Source organism: Akebia trifoliata, chromosome 5 (assembly GCF_017979445.1).
Source record: "Akebia trifoliata isolate Shusen 1 chromosome 5, ASM1797944v1, whole genome shotgun sequence".
NCBI lineage: Eukaryota > Viridiplantae > Streptophyta > Magnoliopsida > Ranunculales > Lardizabalaceae > Akebia > Akebia trifoliata.
Genome location: NC_141379.1, coordinates 8,585,238 through 8,605,384, shown reverse-complemented (window position 1 = coordinate 8,605,384; position 20,147 = coordinate 8,585,238). Strand labels below are relative to the sequence as shown.

The window sequence follows — 20,147 nt, the reverse complement described above, 5'->3', positions numbered from 1 at the left end:
AATCTACCGGGAATGAGAGAGGGTGTGCATTACATCCTAAGGGATTTCTAAAAAGAAAATTAAGTAGAGGGTTAGAAGAAGAAAATGCAAGCTTTAAAATAAATAAACTACATCTTAGCCCCACCTTGTCCCTTGGTGGTTTTAAACCTTAAGAGGTAGACTTTGAGAGTTGAGTGAGATGGTTGAGGGTTGAGTGAGTTGAAATTAGAAGATGATAAAATGAGTAGGGATTTTGGTAGAGTTTTAGATTGAGAGATGAGGGGGCTTGAGAGCATGAATTGCTCTTAGAAAATGAGGGTATTTATAGAGTTTTTGCATAATTTTTGGGGATAAAGTGGTCAAACCCTAAAATAAAGAGAATGAACATAAAGTTTAAGTAGTTTCTTTTTGGATTTTTCATTTGTATGAGGGCAAAGACGACATTTGTGAATAAATCTTAAAATCATTATTTGATCTTTGATTTTTTAGTAAATAGAAGTAAGAGAATAAAAGTACTTTTGGGAGGATGAATAGGGGATTGACATGTGTAAAGGTAGAGTGGTAAGTGAAAAGTAGACCTTGGTTCATTTGTAAATAACTTATAAAGCAATGGTGGAAGGATATTTTTTGAAATGGACCAATGAGAGAACAAAATACTTTTTGGGAGGGTGAGTAGGAGAATGACATGTGTAAAGGTGAAGTGGTAGGTGAAAAGTAGATCTTGGTTCATTTGTAAATAACTCATAAAGCAAGGGGTGAATGTATGTTTTTGAAATGAACTAATGGGAGAACTCTATGTATGTACTTAAAGATTTCCACTTTTTGAGGGTATGATTGGAAGTTTTCTCAACTTTATTGATTAGTACCAAAGACTAAAGTATCTTTTTGGTTTGACCAACCTTTTTGAGAAGGACATTCTTGGATTTTCACAAGGGGGAGTTGACTCTCCAATTAGATAATGCATTGGGTATTGAAGGCTTATGGGAGATCAACATGTGTCACCTTTTAAGGGGATGTGAGAGAATGTGCTTGGTGTTGGGCTTAGAGTGAACTTGGGGACTTTGGGCTTTGAGAGTGGGCTAAAAGAATGGACTTGGATTTGGGTTAGAAGATGGACCTTGTCTTGGGCTTAGATATGGTTAGGAATTGGGGATTGGTTATGGTATGGGTGATGGAGCGGTGAATGGGCGATGGACTCGGATTAGGGACAAGGTTGAGCATGCAAGCTATATGACATGATACATGTATGCATGTATACATGAAAATGATGCAAAATGACAATGCGGGTCTGTCGAAAATCTTGAGTTCTAAATCAGAATCAATTCGAGGAAATTTGAATTTTCCTAATGGGTTCATGCAAATTGGGGTGTCTACAAAATGCGATATGAGGTTCCAACCTAAGGTCATTCCAGCATGACCCTTCACATTTACATGGTTGAGATTGTGTATGTATGAGCTCATTTTCATGAGTCTAACAATCTCGATGTATAATTTTTTTTATTTTTATACCAAATTAATTTAGGTGTAGGAAATCGTTACACTTGACTTGATCATATCCAAATGAAGTTACACATTAAGATGGCCATTACCACATTGTGAGCCTACCATTTAGTTGATGTAATTTGCGACTAAAGACCTGGATTCAATTCTCGTCATCATCGAGTTACTGATCACATTGAAAATAAAAAATAAAATCTCCTTAATTCATTACGATCTCGCGCAGAAAAAGAAAAAAAAAAGGCCTAACAAAATACTTATAATTACCTCAGAGACTGACTACTCTTACCCCTCAAATACCCACTCTTACCCCTCAAATACCCACATGGTTTCTCTCCCTAAACATCAAAAGATTTATCTAAAAACATTGACTGTTGGGAGATGTCTGCCTTGATTTGTGAGAAATGGGTAGAAGCCTTCATTTTAAGCCCGTTAGAAATGGGTTTAGGCTTGGGCCCAACTGATAGGCCATGAGCCCAGGTGGTAGGTCTAACCAAGCAGTGGCTTACACATGGCGGGACAAGGATTAGGGCTTTAATATTTAGGCCAGTCTCAAATGTTTCATGAATTTAAATTGGATACTTCAATAAGGATGGGCCAGCTATTGGGCCTATTTTAGGTCCCAAACTGGCTTATTGTCTCACATGCCAGGCAAAAGCCTTGGCCTGAGGCCTTTAATGCACCTGTTAACTGCCCCAACACTGAAAGTGCACAAACCAATGTTTTAAAAGCCGGAACGGTTGAACCTAAAAATGAAATATTAAAAATATATATATATATATATGGGTCAGGTTCAAACGACAACCATTTCAACACACATATAGACAACGTGTTTTGTCTTATATGGGCAAAAATGTTTGGAATGGGCTGATTTTTTTTGAGGATGATCTCTGTGGTGAGGAGATCATCCTTGCCAAAAATCAGCTCATTATGAAACTTCTAGACCGTCCAATTTTTGTTGAAAAATTATAGACCGTCCAATTTTTGTAAATCAATTTTGATGGGGTTACAAGTTTTGGAATGGGATGATTTTTTGCCAGGATGATCCCCTCATCACAGAGATCATCCTCACAAAAAATCAGTCCATTCAAAATATTTTTGCCCATATAAGACAAACACGTTGTCTATATGTGTGTCGCAATGTGTGTTGCAGGAACCGACCCTATATATATATATATATATATATATATATATATATATATATATATATATATATATATATATATATATATATATATATATATATATATATATATATCTATATATATATTTGATGTCTTTCCCAAATCAGTTTACTTCAACTTCAAAAATATGATAAAATACCTTAGTTGTATTACTAGATTTTAAGAATTAAAAATATAATTTTCATGATTGAATTTGAATTTAATATTTGTTTGTGATGGACAAGGTAAGTCCCAAGTAGGGTTCCTTTGTCTTAAATAGTGTTAAAGTAAAATCTTTGTCGTCACGTGTTTCCCTAGGATGTCGACACATCATCAAAGAAATGTTTCCACGGATGTGTCACGTGGTCAAGGGTAGGGCTAAAAATGGGTTAGATTTTATCCAAAATTTGAGTGATCCGAATATGTTTTTTAGTGAACTTGGTTTCTCAAGTATATCTGAATTAAAATATGGGTTAGTATCCCTTGATCCATGTCATATACAGACCCATCCCTATATCTGCCTATATCTGAATGATATACTATTTTGTATGTTGTATATGTTATATTTTTTTATTTTTTTATTTTTTAGTCTATTATTTATTAACAAATGAGTATTAGGTGAAGTAGTCAAAGCTTTTTTTAAAATAGGAGAGGTCTTAAGTTCAAGTCACAATTTTTAATAAATTACTTTGTAATAATTTGAAATTATGATAAATGAAAATAAAAAAATCAGATATGGTTTAAGCTAGTAGGATCCGGATTCGGACCCGAATTAAAAATCTGAATATGGATAAGGATAGAAACATATCCAGCTCGAATCCGACCCGTTTTAATCCCTAGTCAATGGGACAAGGTACATTGTTGGCATGTGGAAATCGTTAGTACAGCTGTCTCCCTCCCTTCCGTGGCTCTTTCCTCTTCGAATGATAGGGAGACATACATATCCTACTTGTCTCCCTTTGCTCATGGTGGTTTCCTGACGTCGTAATAAACTCCCAACGACTATTAGTTGTGCACCCCTTTGTCGTGATGGTATAAATGAGTGCCACGTAGCAGGGACCACAGGGATGGGAACCGCGCGAAACATGTCCAATCAATACAACGCACCTTCTTCTCCTGACACATGTCCCTTAATAATCTATGTTGTCAATAAAATTTTAAAAGTTTAGTGGTCATCCATTTTCAAATCATGGATCAAGCAAAAATATAAATATTTTCATTTGATTCGTTTTAAATTTGGTCTAGGCATGGATTTTAGAGGGTTGTAGTGTTATTTTTCCAACATGACAATCTAGGTGGTCCAACAATTAAAATCTTGGTAAATTAAATCATGAGAGATTCTCTATTGGCACACCAATTTTTGTAGTTAGAGCACATCAATCCTTTTGAAAGTAAACACGTGTTTGCATACAGTGTGGTGTGCTATAAGTAAATGTTGGTGTGTTAATAGTAACTCTAAATTATTTTCCAAGCGTTCTCTAGTTACCTCTTGAGATTCATTCTAACAAGGTAATCAGGTAGAAGGGATGGACGTCTCTCTTCTCATGCGAAAAAAAGAGTCGACTTTTCTAACGTGCGCATGGAGAACATATTTCCAATGACTGCGATGCGAGGAAAAACACAGTTTTCCTCGAGATCAGTATCTATTTCTTAGGAATTTATGATATGTGTGGGTCCCACCAAATATCTTCAGTAATATGTAAAGAGAAATTACTAAAGTGACTTTCTATAACACTGCCCTGATCCTTGAGATATGAGTGAAAAGCATCTATACTGCCATGCATACCACGATGTCAGCTCAGTGTCGTGTCTTGTGAAGTCACTCAAGCATTACTCATATGCAAAATAAGTTCGGGACCCACCCAAGATATTTAATTATTATTTATTTATTTTTTTATTTTTTTTTGCTTAAATGGCAGAACTTCAAAATCCTATGATTGCATGGAATAATATATATAAGATGATTGATTTTAAAATTGCTTCTATTTGACTATTTATAACATTAAAGAAAAAAAAAAAATCCATCTTTAATTTTAAATATTAAATCCTACTAAAAGATTTTTAAATCATTTTTAGAGTAGGTTACAACTAATACATTTACGTGGATAATCAGAAGAACACTAGTTTAAATATATGGGTAAAGCCTCCCCAATTGTTGAAGAATTCTATTTGTGATATAATACATGATACATCTGAGGTGTATCTTCCTCGGTGAACAATACTCCACATATCATACCCACATGATCCCACTTAGCTTATCGATCCTCGTTATCCAATGATTTCTAACTTTACTTGATTTAAGGGGGTCATATAGTTGATTAATAAAAAAAGAGCTGTTCCAAACTGACTTCTTTTGACACTGAATTGACATGGTAGTGTTGAGAGAACCATAGATTTTTGTACCTCGAGATACAAGGAGAAAAAGGTTGTGAAATTCTAAATCTAACTACAAAGGCAATACAAATAAATGCTTCTCTTAGACATTCAAATCCAAGTATGGCTTGGTCTATTTTTAGAGACATTATTGATTCCTTCCATGAATGTCTATGATTTATTAATCATATTTGCAACATCTATGAAGACCATACCTTTTACAATAGATTTCTACCAAGAATGTCTATTTGAAAATCATTATCTTCAATCTTGCAATCCCTTCACCTTACAAATAAAAAATAAATAAGGAATATTTTACTTACCAATAAACAATACTTTCAAACAAAAATTCCTAGAAAAAATTAGTGAGAAGCACCTAAATCCTAAACCCAAAAGTCCAATTAAAGAACATGATCACAAAGAGTTAACTAAACAATTAATAAACTTATAATTTCCGGCAATCCACACCAAAAATATTGGGAAAAAACCTTAGAATTACTGAGAAAAGTAAAAAACATAACCTTCTTCTTCAATTAGTTGTTCTAACCCTTGAAAAATAAGGAGAGGTTGATCAAAACCCCTCATTTCCTCTTCTTTTTCTTTACTCCATTTTAGACCTTGAGAGATCGAGATTGAGAGGGAGAGAGAATGAGATAAAGGGAGATATATAATGCGAGAGGGGAAGAGGAAACAATTTTTTTTTTTTGCTCCAAAATGGATACCACGAAACATAGGCACCAAAATTGAGATTATTTACTTGGATTTTAGAGTCGCAACTATTCAAAGAGTTTGGGTGTGAATGGATACCACAAAAGAGTTTTGATTCCCAAAACATGAGTCGAATATGACGAAATTTCCATTTCGGCTAACTGTTCATTTTAATTCCCAAAGTGTGAACGTGCAAAATTGCAAACCAAAAGTAGTGAAATCTACATGATAGTCACTTGATACCTGCTAGATTGTCACTTTAAAGTTTAAACCTACAAAATTGTCACTATCAAACCTCCAATGTCTTACCGTTCACATTTTGATAATTAAAATGAACAATGAGCCAAAATCGGAATTTCATCAAAAGTTGGTCACGTTTTCGTGAATACCTTGAGAATACATAATTGGTCTCTAAGATAAATCCAACAGTTAAAGAGTTCACCTGTTGAGATTTTGTATGTATGAGCTCATTTTCACGAGTCTACCGATCCCAACATATTTTTTTATACCCAAGTAATTTAAGTCTATTTATGTAGATTGAGATAAATGAAATCTTTACACTTGACTTGATAATATCCTAATGAAGTTAGGCATAAATATGGCCATTACCACATTGTGAGCCTACCCATTTAGTTGATATAATTCGCGACTAAAGACCTGAATTCAATTCTAGTCATCATCAAGTTACTGATCCCATTAAAAAACAGCTTTAAAAGGCCTAAAATACCTATAATTACCTCAAAGACTGACTACTCTTTTCCCTTCAAACACCCACATTATTTCTCTCCTTCCAAAACATCAACAGATTTATTCAAAAAAAACATTGAGTGTTGGAGATGTCTGCCTTGATTTGAGAAAAATGGGTACAACCTTCATTTTAAGCCCATCAGAAATGGGTTTGGGCTTGAGAACAATGGTCAATGGTGGTAAGTTACACATGGTGGGCCATGGATTAGGGCTTTAGTACTCAGGCCTGGCTCAAATGTAAACACGAATTAATTTAAATTGGATACTTCAACAAGGATGGCCTAATCTTGGGCCCCACCCTGGCTTATTGTCTCTCATGCCAGGCAAAAAGCCTTGTCTAAATATGGCTTGACTTGAATGCAACCTGTTAACTGCCCCAAGTTTAATGTATACAAACCACCCATAGATTCAAAGGGCTCTCTCACATTAACTTAGGCCTTATTCTTTTGAGTTTTAGGAATCAATGTTTTTTTTTTTTTTTTTCTACTTTTAAGTTAAATAGGTCAGATAAATGATGTTCGTTTGAGCTTTTTTGGCTCCTACAAATTTTAATTGAAACTCAAAATTGACTCTTAAAAGAAGTCGTCACTCAAGAGGGGCTTCTTCAAATGCCTTTTATAAGAAGTCAAAAACATAAAATGGCTCAAGTGTTGTTATCAAAATACCATTTATCTTTAATTAAATTTTCAATCAAATTTAACATTGAAAAATGAAATGAGATTACTAAAATACCTTTCATCTTCCAAAATAACCTTAATCTTTAATCAAATTTTCAACCAAACTTAATCATAAAAAATAAAAGGGAATTATCAAAATACCCTTCATCTTTAATCAAATTATCAACTAAACTTAATCTTAAAAAATAAAAAGGAATTATCAAAATACCCTTTATCTTTACCAATTATCAAAATACCCTTCATCTTTAATCAAATTTTCAACTAAACTTAACCTTAAAAAATAAAAAAGAATTACAAAAACACCATTAATCTTTACAAAAATACCCTTCATCTTTAATTAAATTTCCAACCAAACTTAACCTTAAAAAATAAAATAGAATTACCAAAATAACTTTCATCTTAATTACCAAGATCAAAAAGTAATTCATAATCACTACTTTATTACCAAAACATCCTTCATTTTTATGTGGACGTTGGATTGTGTATTATGTAGGTATTTTCTTTATCATATGTTCGTCTTTAAGAGGAGATACTACCGAAATTTCGATAGAATTATAAAATTTATAAATTTATTTAAATTGAAAATAACTATTTTTATAATTTTTTAATATATATATATATATATATAGTGTAATTATATATTTATTAAGGTATTTTACTCATTTTTTGTACATTTTAAGTGCATTATCAAAATTAAGGGTATTCTGGTCATTTTATCAAAATTTAGCAATAAAAAGCTGTTAAACGAACATCAATTTCTTAGTTATGTACTTCTGTAACGAACAAGTTTCTATAGGATGTGACTTTTCAAGCTATAGGTTTTTGCTTCTTCCAAAAATCAACTTCTGTAAATAATAGACCCTTAGTGTCTGATTGAATTTTTTTGTAAGAATATATTTTTCTCAGAAAAAAAAAAAAATTTCCTTCAAGAAATACTAATAAAATTTTGGGAAAATTACTGAAAGGAACTTGGTGAAGGGATTTCTTTCTAAATAGTCCTTAAGTTTTGTACAGTAACTTTATAATCCATTTAGTAAACTTTTCTTCTCTTAATGGTACCTAAACCTCATCTCATGAAATAATATTTTTGAAATACCAAACTACCATTTTCTCATCTTCTTCACATACTTAGGTTTTTCAATGGGGATTGAGATCAATTCCAATGATTTTTGGTTGTGAATGATGAATGGAAAATGATATACTTCTAATTTTGAGCATTAGATGTATTTTTCAATTTATTTCAATGATTTATAACAAAAAAGAAATACAAAATTGAAATTCTATTTTTATTTTTTTTTTGAAGATTTCATCCTTACTTTTGAGCCAATTGTCCATTTCACAACTACAATATATGCATTTTAAGTATTTCAAGACGATCTATCCAGTATCGTAGTGGAAAAAGAAAAAACTGGATTGCATTTATCGAGTTCTTCACTTTTTGTTGTTGAGCTCACCACTTTTTTATTCTTGAGTTCAACATTGTTAATGTGGAGTTTGATATTTTTTTTTTTAAATGCCGAACTTGAAGATAAAAAGTGGTGAGCTTGACACTATATAAAAAATTTGGAATCTCAATTTCATTCTTCATTTTTTGTTATAAATCATCAGAAAAAAAAACATTTAAACGTTCAAAATTAGAAGTATATCATTTCTATTTGTCCTTCATGATAAAAAAAAATGTTGAAAATATTTACAATAGCCATTGAAAAATTTAAGTATGTGAAAAAGATGAGAAAAAAGGTGAGATGAGGTTGAAGGACCATCAAGAAATAAAAGGTTTTACTGAATGGACTATAAAGCTACCACCCTAAACTTAGGGACTATTTGGAAAGAAACCCCTCCGTCAGTGTCTTTTAGGTAATTTTTCCTACATTTTTCTATTACGATTGCCCCTCTAGGTAATTTTAACATACCCCTCCATGTTTTTGGTGAAAAGTTGAGTTGCCCTCCTCATGTTTTCAAACTGATGATATACCCTTTGACCCTGGTCTTCCATGGGAGACTAACATAATAATATGACCAAAGTCCCTTGATTTTTCTCCCCAAAACCCATTGTCTTCAAACTTTTCAACTTAAGGTGGTCATTTTTATTTTGCAAACAAGATCTATATTGACGATCCTTAATTTAAGCAACATTCTTTTTATCAGAATTTGCTTTAATTCGACTTTGAAAAATCATTTAATTAACAAAATTGTGTTTCTCTCATGTAGCAAATGATTTAAAATGCAAAGTAGTTCATCTATAAATCTCAGTCCATCTAAAAAGAAAATCTCAATGTCATAGTTCACAGTACCCAACTAGCCATATTTCATTTATTGAAGTTAACCATGGAATTGTGGTGGCTGCTCCATATTTCCTAATAAGAAAATCTCAAATGTAGATCACAAGATACAATTTTCCTATTTTAACGACATACGAGAGACATATAATAATTCGGTGTATCTCATCTCATTAATTTTAATTTTAATACATCTCTATGATGTAATAAGGTAACGAAATCACATCAAGACTTCAAAAGCTGTTTAGAGCAATTTATATATTTTTAATAATAGGGATCACAACAATTAAAACTTAAATAACAAGCAGCTTGTACCAATATTCATACAATCAGATCATAGATTTTTTTATGACAAACACAGAAACCGACATCGAATCTCTCATATTTATTCTATTACTTATAAAACCACCCATATTTTTTCACTTGTTGCAGATAGTTAAGAGCAAGCCATAGTGATCACTAGGGTAAACAGGTCGCACCAACTTTTTCTTTGGCTTCTCCTCAGTATAATAAAGATCTGGTATCACTTCCATCCCAATCATATCGATCCCACAAATTCTGAAATCTCTCAATTTGCAAACAAATCGATCTAATCGGTTCTGTAGTGGACGATTTCCAAACAACATTTTATTCGACTTGGTATCATAAGTGTAACCATTTTCCCCGGGTCTTAACTCAACCCAAGCGTCAATCCACCCGTTGGGTAAGGGAAATTGGCCATCCAACATGTCATCCCAATTCATGTCACCACCAAATATGACATTTGGTGAATCCTTGAGAAGGATAAGGGCCTCTTTGGCCTGAATAACACGTTCTTTGCTGTACATCTGATCCCATTTGAGAGGGGTAGGGCTTGGGCTCTCGAGGTGGCTAGTGGCCACGACCAACAGTTTGCCTACTCGTTCAGTCTCGGTCACACAAAGTTCTCTTCCCATGATGGAGTTGTTGAAGGGTTTGCGCGTGAAGGATTTAACGGGAACTTTACTCAACTACAAGTGATTTAGTTGAGAGATTAGTGTGTAACATCTTAAAAATCGATAATTTCTTTGAACATCTATTAGAGTAGTAAGACAAGTCTGAAGTTATAGATAAGAGGGATGAAATATCACCTGCATGCAAAAATATCGTCTTTTGTAGGCCATTTCATTGGAAACTGAACAACGTTACGCTTTCCACCAGTCGGATTGTTGGAAAAGGTCATAGATATTTGAAGTGACCTCCTGCATCCATTTCATTTAGTAATAATCATATAAACATACGTTAGCCGTTCAACTTAACTAAGGTGGTAAGACGTGTAGAGTCTTGATCATGACCGAGGTTCAAAACACACCTTCACGCTGACAACTAATCCTTGCTTGCCTGGCAAAAAAAAAGTATAACTCGCAAGTAGAGGCAGAGCCAGGATTTTTTGTCAGTGGGGGCTAAATGCATGTTAACGATGGTCGACTGATAATCTAAGTTTTTTATCTACTCGAATGGTTTGCCTTGTCACTACAAATGATGATTGACTAATAATCTCCATAAGAGCAATAGAAGATTTTTACTGACCCATGATTTTGGGAGAGAGAATGAATGTGTAAAGAGAGAAAGATGATATAATAGGTATTTAATCTAAAGGAATGAAAGGTATCATAGGCATTTAATCTTAAAAGACACTTCCCTTACTTTTTTTTTTTAATGCAGTGGTATCCCAGAAGATAGTGGGCCCTGGTATTGTATCTGGGCTTGTGCTCAGTCCATAGACCATTGGGCCTTATCTGACGAGGACTAGTCTACTGGGCATTGGCCTGACCCACACAACCCTTTGCCAGATAAGTTATGAGGTTTTGGGGGGTCGAAGGCATGATCAGGAGCAAGCCCCTGCTAGCATCTTACCACCTTGCTACATCCCTGGTGGGTACTTTCCTTACTAACTTAGTAAGGTTTCAAATCTTACTAAGAGTCGTTGATCTCAAATGGATTACTAAATTGGCAATCCAACTATGAAAATCCCATCTAACTCCCAAATTTAAAATTAAAATTTAACAGTGAAAAATACTTTTTTTAAAAGTTTTTTTTTTTTTTTTCAAAGTTCATAAAATATTGTCCTCTACATCCCCTGTGATGTCGGATTATGTTTTTGGATGCTACAAGCACTATGTGAAAACTGAAAATTTTGACAGACCAACCGGAAGCCTAAGACAAGTTGATATCTTTAATTGTAATCTACATTAACCTATATGTACAAGGATCATTAAGAGAAATTCAAAACTTAGTATCCTATAAACAAACAAACATGAAATTAAAAATAAAATTGAGAGGAAAGAATCAAACCTGGAAGCAAATGAGATCTGGAGAATGTTTTTCAATAAGGTCACCTATAGCTTCCATCCTCTTGTAGATTTTGACGTCCTCTCGAAACCAAACGTTATAGCTCAAAATCTTCAATGTTCTCGAAACATTATTCCTTTGTGCCTTGCCTGCCCAAGTTTTTTTCTCTTAGTTACAATCGAATGGAGACACACACACACACACACAACTGATTCATTCAATGATTTAACTCAAAAAAAAAATTTCCGAGTTGTTTGTAGATGATTTCTAGTCCACTGCTTATAATTGGGACCGATTAGTTGCAAACCATCCATTACCAATTGCACTCCATCACTTAAAAATTCACCTTTGCACTCAATTTGGATGATTACACTCCAAAAATAATTAAAAAAATTGTACTCCTTTTTATTTTTATTTTTATTCTTCCTCAACTATGTTAAAGGAAATTATTACTAGTTCAGTAAATTTTGCAATAAGCATATTTTTTCGTTTTAGAACCATGTTTACAATTTTACTTTTTCTTGAAATACACAGGTTCAGATTAAATTCTAAATAAAGATTAGAAAATTAGTGCCTTAATTAAGTTAGAGTCAAAGAGAGCATGAACAAAATCAATCACAAAACACAATCAAAATAGAGCACAAGCAAATAATACAAAATTACAAGTTAAAATAAAGGTTAAAAACCCTAAAAGGTTAGGTATTGGAGTGCAAACGGTAGGTTACAATAGTGGTGATAAAAAAAAAAATAAATAAATAAAGGATTTTTTAAGATTGGTGTGCAATCAATCGTTAGTGGTGTGCAACTAGTCAGTCCCATAAAATTTCTTAGTCTTAGGAGTAATTAAAAATTAGATTTAAATCAACATGCATAAAATACATAGAAGAATATTCAAATGGTTGCAGGATTTTTCAACCCAGGCCCGGCCCGTTTAATGACTTGAATTTCCCATGTCAAGTCCTGCCCGTCCATAAGTATCCAGGTCTATTAATGGGTAAAAAGTATGTAATTTTTTTTTTATACTATTTAGTTTTAAATTTCTATAATTACATAAATATCCTTTTATTATATTATTCATAAAATTTATCTTAGGTAATATTTTAAAGTAGATCCTTATAATATATTAAGAGAGCTACTATTGGCATCCCAAATTTTACTTATCACACATCAATTAGAAATAAAGAAAATAAATGAATGACTGAGAATAAGTAAACGTTCCATCAATAATATCTCTCGGCTGTTATTTGCTGGATTTCTATTTTTTGGGTTTAGGATTTTATATAAGACAAATCTTAATTGTAAACAACTACTGAATTTTTTTTGAACGAGTATTATAATGTTGAAATAATAATTTGAACCAAATATTTGTAATGTTTGAAGCGTGTGTTTTAATCATTAATTGGAGTGTGATAAATAATTTAAGACATTGGGGTTTAATATGTAAAAGTTGGGGTGCCAATAGCATCTCTCATTATTAAATGATTATATATGATATAAAATTTTATTCTCTATTTAAAAATTTTCTAAATAATTTTTTAAAAGTTGGGGTGCCAACAGCATCTGTCATTATTAAATGATAAAATATAATATAAAATTAAAATTAGATTCTCTATTATAAAATTTTCAAAATAATTATTTTTTACTTATTAATAGAAAATTTTAATCATGCATAATTCCTAATTGAGTCGTGATAATCTAACAACCCCACGTGACAAACTCAACTGACTACCTTGATGTGACAAGTTTGGAAACCGTACATCTGCGTTCCTCGGGAAACATGATTCCCTCGAGATACACTTTTTATGGGGAAGTGTAGCCGTGTATCCCGAGGAGCACAAATATACTGTTCCCAAACTTGTCACGTCAGGGTAGTAGATTGAGTTTGCCACATGGGAGTAGTCAGATTATCACGATTCATCCTAATTATTGTAATACTTGTGGGTCTAGAAACACCACATACTTGTATAATACTATAGTTATAGAGTCACGATAATACGACACCCCCCTTTGACACACGCCCCCATCATAGAAGTGTAAATAATTTGACTCAAGATACACAAAAAAAAGATTTATGGTTATGCGTATTGTAAGTAAGGGTATCAATGACTGAAATCGAATCGGAATCGGAACCAAATACCCTAGTTCCGAATCCCCTTTTTGTGGAACCGATTAGAGCTAGGTCTAAATTGGAATCGAACCGATAGGAACTGTTAGGTTCTATCCAACGAGTACCCGGAGCCGATTTATTTTGTCATTTTTTTCCATACTATAGATGATTTAAGATTTTTTTTATTTAAAAAAATAAATGCATGTTATATAAAATTCTTCAATGTTTCATATAAATTATCAATTGAAACTTCAAATGTATTACTCTTCTTATAGAAATCTAATTTTATGAGAATTCTTGGATGAATATCACATAAACCTTATTAGGATATTTATAGAGATTACATCAACCAAGATATTAAAAACTAACTTAATATAGATATATTAATTATCTATAATTCCTAATTTAGAATATCTTAATAGATATTACTAAATATTTTATTCTAAATAATCACCTCAACCTTCTTTTATTACGAGATACATTGACAATGATACAATGTATCTCATGCATTATAATATGATGCATTTCTTACACTTCTAAAAAGTTATTATTTTTAAAAAAGATAAATTTTTATTTTTGAAAAAAATAATTAATTTGTATTTATAATAAATTATAACTAAATTAGCAATTTTGTTGATAATATGTTAATTCTTTGAAAGGATTTTTATTTATAATGATTTGAAATACTTTTTTTCTTATTTGATTCTTGGGTATCGGTGATTTTTGATGATTCCGATGCCATTCCATTTATTTTGGAACCTAACCTAAACCTAGAACCGGAACCTATAAAAGCCGAAATCAAACTAATTTAATGATTATGATTCTAAGTTCCTTGGGAGCTGAACCAGAATCGACCCATTAACACCCCTAATTGTGTGAGGCAAATGATTTAGGGCGTCAGAAAATCATTCGACATAGTTATAATATATGAATAATGAACCGTGTATCCCGAGGAGCGCAGATATAAGGTTCTAAACTTGTCACGTCAGCAATTGAGTAACAGACCGCGTATGCGTGTAATCATCACGACTCTTATAATATAAGTTATCAGGCGAGGCCACCTGACGGGACTAGCTACGTATCGTAGTCCACTCCTAAAACATGAAGTGGACCTATTACAGCCCAACCCGATAATAGTGGGCCCAATTACACTACCAACTTGGCAGCTGAGGCTTAAGCTGAACCCATTTAGCTCTAGTAGCCCGCGCACCCCACGAAAGCCCTTAAGAAAGGGTGATTTACACATACCCCTCCCCATTATGTTGAAGATTTTATACACCCCCAAGTATTTTCAAACTGATAATATATACCCCTTGACTACGGTTCTTCGACAAAAGACTGACGAAAAATAACGTAACTACCCTCTTCTTCAACATCTGATCAAAATACCTTGATTTTTCTCCCAAAAAAAATCCGGCTCTGCAGTAAATTATTATTATTTTCTAGACCTACTCAACTTAACTAAAACCCATAATTTTTCTTTCCAAAATTCAAAATTTTTTTTTTTTTTTTTGTCGAAATTTGAAGGTTGATGGAGAGAATTTTGAGGCTGAAGACGAGGGTGGTATCTTAAATATTCATCAAGATCTGGAAGGGTAAATCTAAAAATTAAATCACCCCTTAAGAAACTACCTCCACAGCGTAAATATTTGCGATTACATAGAGATGCAAAAATTAGTGACTTACCCTTGCCGCGTAGATCACGAGAGTAGTTGGGTTGACTGTGGTCAACTTGATGATGATCATGATGGTGATCAAGCGATTGAAGTTTGGCATTAGAGTCAGGTGACGATGATGATGATGATGATGATGACATACGAGATACACCCCATGCCGCAAGAAGGGCCGTTCCTACAGCTGCACCAAAAGTAAGTGCAGTAGTACTGAATCACTGCTCTTTCTCATCTTCCTCATCTATCTCCATTTTGATTTTGTTCATACTCTCTCACACACTTATGTGAGGCATTTATATAATCAAGACCTGTCCTCTTGAGTCTTAAGCCATTGGATTCACTAAAAAGGCATTAAATTGATCTGGGCCGTTCATTTTTTTAACTAAAGTGTGGGTGGTGTCACAAATAAGATTGCAAAAATGGATATCCAATCCGTTTCAATCAAAATACTTTTGAGTCCGGGTCAACGATTTGTGCTCCAAAAAATAGTAGGTCTGTTAATGGATAGGATTAGACCCGAAACCCAATTCATTTCAATCCCACAACTTGGATTCCAATAAAGATTTAATCTGATAAGGTTTTGAGCCAATATCTTATTAAATCACTTCTTGATTATTATTGGATCTTAATATTGGGATTCGATAAAAATCCAATTCAATAAGAGTCTAATCCGATAAATTTTATCTATATCGGATTGATAACAATGTGACTCAAATCTAATCCAAATCCAACCCAATATCTGTCCTAAAGTAAAGACCTATCCAAGAAGGATTTAATTTGATAACTCATTGGATCTGTTTTAGATCAATAATATCCCAATCTAAAATGTAAGAAAATTTATATGTCATATGATTATTTTACATACAAGATGTATATTTTCATTTTATCAGATTCGATAATTTTTTTTTTGTTATGTTTTTAATTTTTTTCAATATCAAGGCATACTTGGAAAGAGTGATGATAAATGGATGTTACTTTTGGCAAAGCCATTTTCTCTCTCCTGCCCGTAGTGAAAAAAAAAAAAAAAAAAATTTATTGATTTGATCATCTTATAACATTAAAAAATATGATCCTTTGCAATGCTTTGTAGAGGATAAAATTATATGAACTTAAAAAAATATATATATTTTTCACCATTGAATTTTACATTTAAATTTAGGAACTTGGTGGTCATCCATTTTCAACACCTTGGATCAAGATTTAAAAATAATATTTAATTTTTTTTAAAAAAATATGAATTTTACATTTAAATTTGGGAGCTTGGGGTTGTGTTGTTAGATTGTCAATGTACGCCTAACGACTCTTTTTAATATTTAAAATCTAAAAAAATAAATATGTGGACAGTCAACAAAAAAGAAAAACTCTCTCTATTATTGATGTCATTCGTACCACATGTCAAATGTTTGTTGGACTGTGAGCCAACACGTCAAGGGATTCAAGGGGATGTGCCAAAAATTGTGTCGGTTCATCGTTATTCATTTGGAAAATCAGATATCATTTCTATTGGGTGTGTAAATTAATGGAGCGAGAATCGAAATCATTAAAAATATTTTCTTCAAATATTTTGATTCCTATCAACTCCAATTCTCAATCAATTCGAATTTTTAGATCAAATGCTAATCAATTTTAATGAGAAGATCCAAAATGGAGATTTTCAATTTTTCCATCGATGCCCTCCTCTAACATAAGCCCCTTACACCATCACAAAATCGAGGATCATTTGTCTCGGGATATACAAGAAAAAGATTTATGGTTCTGTGCATCTCAAGGCAAATGATAGGTCAAAGGGCGGCATAAGAAAATCATTAGTCTTGTAAGAATCGGATTGGTTGACAGAAGTTATAAATCACCAATCATGATGATGGGCTACCTATTAAACAAAATTCCACGTGGCATTCAGGACATCAGAATTGAATTGCAATTCAAAGTTAGTGACAAAAGAAGGGGATGCAGAGGTACGGTAGTCATTTTCAAAGTCAAGAAGATGTTATTTTTAGAGTTTTAAATAGAGATTGATGTTATTTAGTTAAGAATTGTGATACACCATATCAAAATTCTAGATAAGGAAAGGGAGTTTGATAAAAAGAGCTGCTATTGGCACCTTAACTTTTACTTATTACAGTCTAATTTATTAAATTATTTATTACACTATAATTAAAGATTAAGACACACCATTCAATCGTTATCGATTGGTTCAAGTTATTACCTCAACATTACCATGCATTGTAACACATAGAAACAACTTCAACTGTTTTTTACAATTAGGATTAGGGTACAAATTTTTTGTCTAAAAAGGAAAAAAAAAAAAAAAAAAAAAAACAAAGAGAATTTCTATTGGCATCCCAACTTTAAATTATTCTTAACCCTTGACTATTTTTATTTTATTTTAATTGGAGTGTAATACATAAAGTTGGGGGTGTAAATAACAACTCTCTTAAGAAAATATGAGATGTTTAAGTGGTTACGATTCCTAATTTTCCTATTTATTGTAATCCTACTAGAGATTATCTCTCTCTCTCTTTCTCATTTCAGTTTGAGTTGTGCTGGAGTGACCTCATTTTGCACTTTTCTGACGTGGAGGTGCTCACAAAATCATACATGCTTTTCATTCATATCTCGATGAAAAGTATATGTGATTTGCACATACTTCCATGTAAAAAAAGTGTGAAATGAGGTCAATCTTCAGATCACTTCAGTATTATTCTTTCGATTTATCTAAAAGTTCTAACAATTTTCATTCACTTTTTTTTTTTTTGTGTTTTATATATGACACTATCTTTTTTTATTATCCATACATTCATTTTCAATCACTCCTGGTTCACAAACAATGCATTGGGTTGGGTCGGAAAACTCAACCAAGTTACTCAATTATATATGATTTTTCTACTTGGCTCGACTTTGTACAGTCAAATGACTCTAAAACTCATCATAAGAGATGATATGATTTGAGCAACTCATTTCGGTCTTTGCGGCCTTGAGCAATTTTTCCAACATAGATGATTCACCTCAATCTCAACTGGTATCTACCTTTGTATTCTATACAAAATGATGTTTTGTGTATCTATCAATCCAATTTAATTGGTAAAATATTATTATTATATATATATATATATATATATATATATATATATATATATATATATATATGAAAATGTTTGGCACCTTACTATTTACCCTACTATTTGCCCTACGTGTTTTGTCCTATATGGGTTAAAAGTTTTGGAATAGACTGATTTTTAGTGAAGATGATCTCTATGGTGAGAAGATTATCCTCACCTAAAATCAACCCATTTTGAAACTTCTAGCCCCATATTTACAAGTTGAAAAATCGTGAATCGTCCATTTTTTGTAAATCATTTTTGATGGGGTTATAATTTTCGGAATGGGCTGATTTTTGGTGAGGATGATCTCCTCACCATAGAGATTATCCTCACCAAAAATCAGTCCATTCCAAAACTTTTAACCCATGTAGGACAAAACACGTAGGATAAATAATAGGGTACCCAACATGCCCTAATATATATATTTGTCAAATAGATTTGTACCTATTTGGGTGGATTGTGCACGTCTGAGTCAACTGGATCTTGGTGGGTACTACAGTGATCCAAAAACAAAAAAAAAAACTTTAAAGGAAAATTACTTAAAGGACCTTGGCGGAGGGATTTCTTTATAATTTATTCCCAAGTTTTAGAACTTCTCTTGATAATTCATTTAGTAAAAATTTCTTTTCTAATAAGCCCTTGAACCACATCACCATATTTCTCACGATTGAATACCCTAACTATTTAATTTCACCATTTTTGTCTCAAAAATTTAGATTTTTGACATCTCTATTGAATTTCGGAGACTATTCTATTGAAAATTATTTGAGAAGGAAGAAGAAATCATTTTCAAGAGTTTTTTTCAAAATTTTTTGAAGACATGTAAAAAATTAGGATTTTTTCAAAGTGGTCACTACAACATTTTTTATCTACAACGACGGATTTTTCCGCCGCTACAAGGTAATTTTTCCGCCGATAAAAGCTATTGCGACGATGAACAGCGGAACATCTTTGCCTCCGTTGCTAACTATAGTAGCGGATAATGTATTCCGCTATTGCAAATAGTACCTTTAACGACGGATATTAATATCCACTGCAATAGGTCAAATTTTTAACAAATAGAATATACTACATATAGCAACGGATCTTAATATCCATTGCAATAGGTCAATTTTTTAATAAATTGAATATAATAAATATAGCGACGGATATTAAGATCCGCTGCAATAGGTCAATTTAAATATATATATATATAACACATATAGCGACAGATCTTAAGATCCGCTGCAATAGGTCAATGTTTTTTTTAAAAAAATATAACACATATAGCGGCGGATATTAATATCGGCTGCTATACGTTTTTTTTTTTTTTTTTTAATTTATTATATATCCTTCAAAAATAATATATGAAAATGGAATTTGTATCCACTACTGTAATTTTTTTTCATATATATATATATATATATACATTTAACCTGTGTCCAACCTGTACAGATTGAAAACTTTAAAATAAATAATATAAGAGAGTTGCTATTGCCACACTAACTTTTATTAATCCTGCACTAATACATAAGTAAATCACCAAAAATACCT

General features: G+C 32.3%; 1 pseudogene across 1 annotated transcript; it reads right to left on the bottom strand.

The window, feature by feature from the left end:
• Nucleotides 1-9,655: 9,655 nt before the first annotated feature.
• Nucleotides 9,656-15,808, bottom strand: LOC147401391 (uncharacterized; annotated as a pseudogene). Its single transcript, XR_015178467.1, has 4 exons — nt 15,527-15,808; nt 11,737-11,882; nt 10,533-10,643; nt 9,656-10,412 (listed from the first exon to the last, which is right to left on the bottom strand). The product of XR_015178467.1 is annotated as an uncharacterized LOC147401391 (transcript).
• Between the last annotated feature and the right edge of the window lie 4,339 nt (nt 15,809-20,147).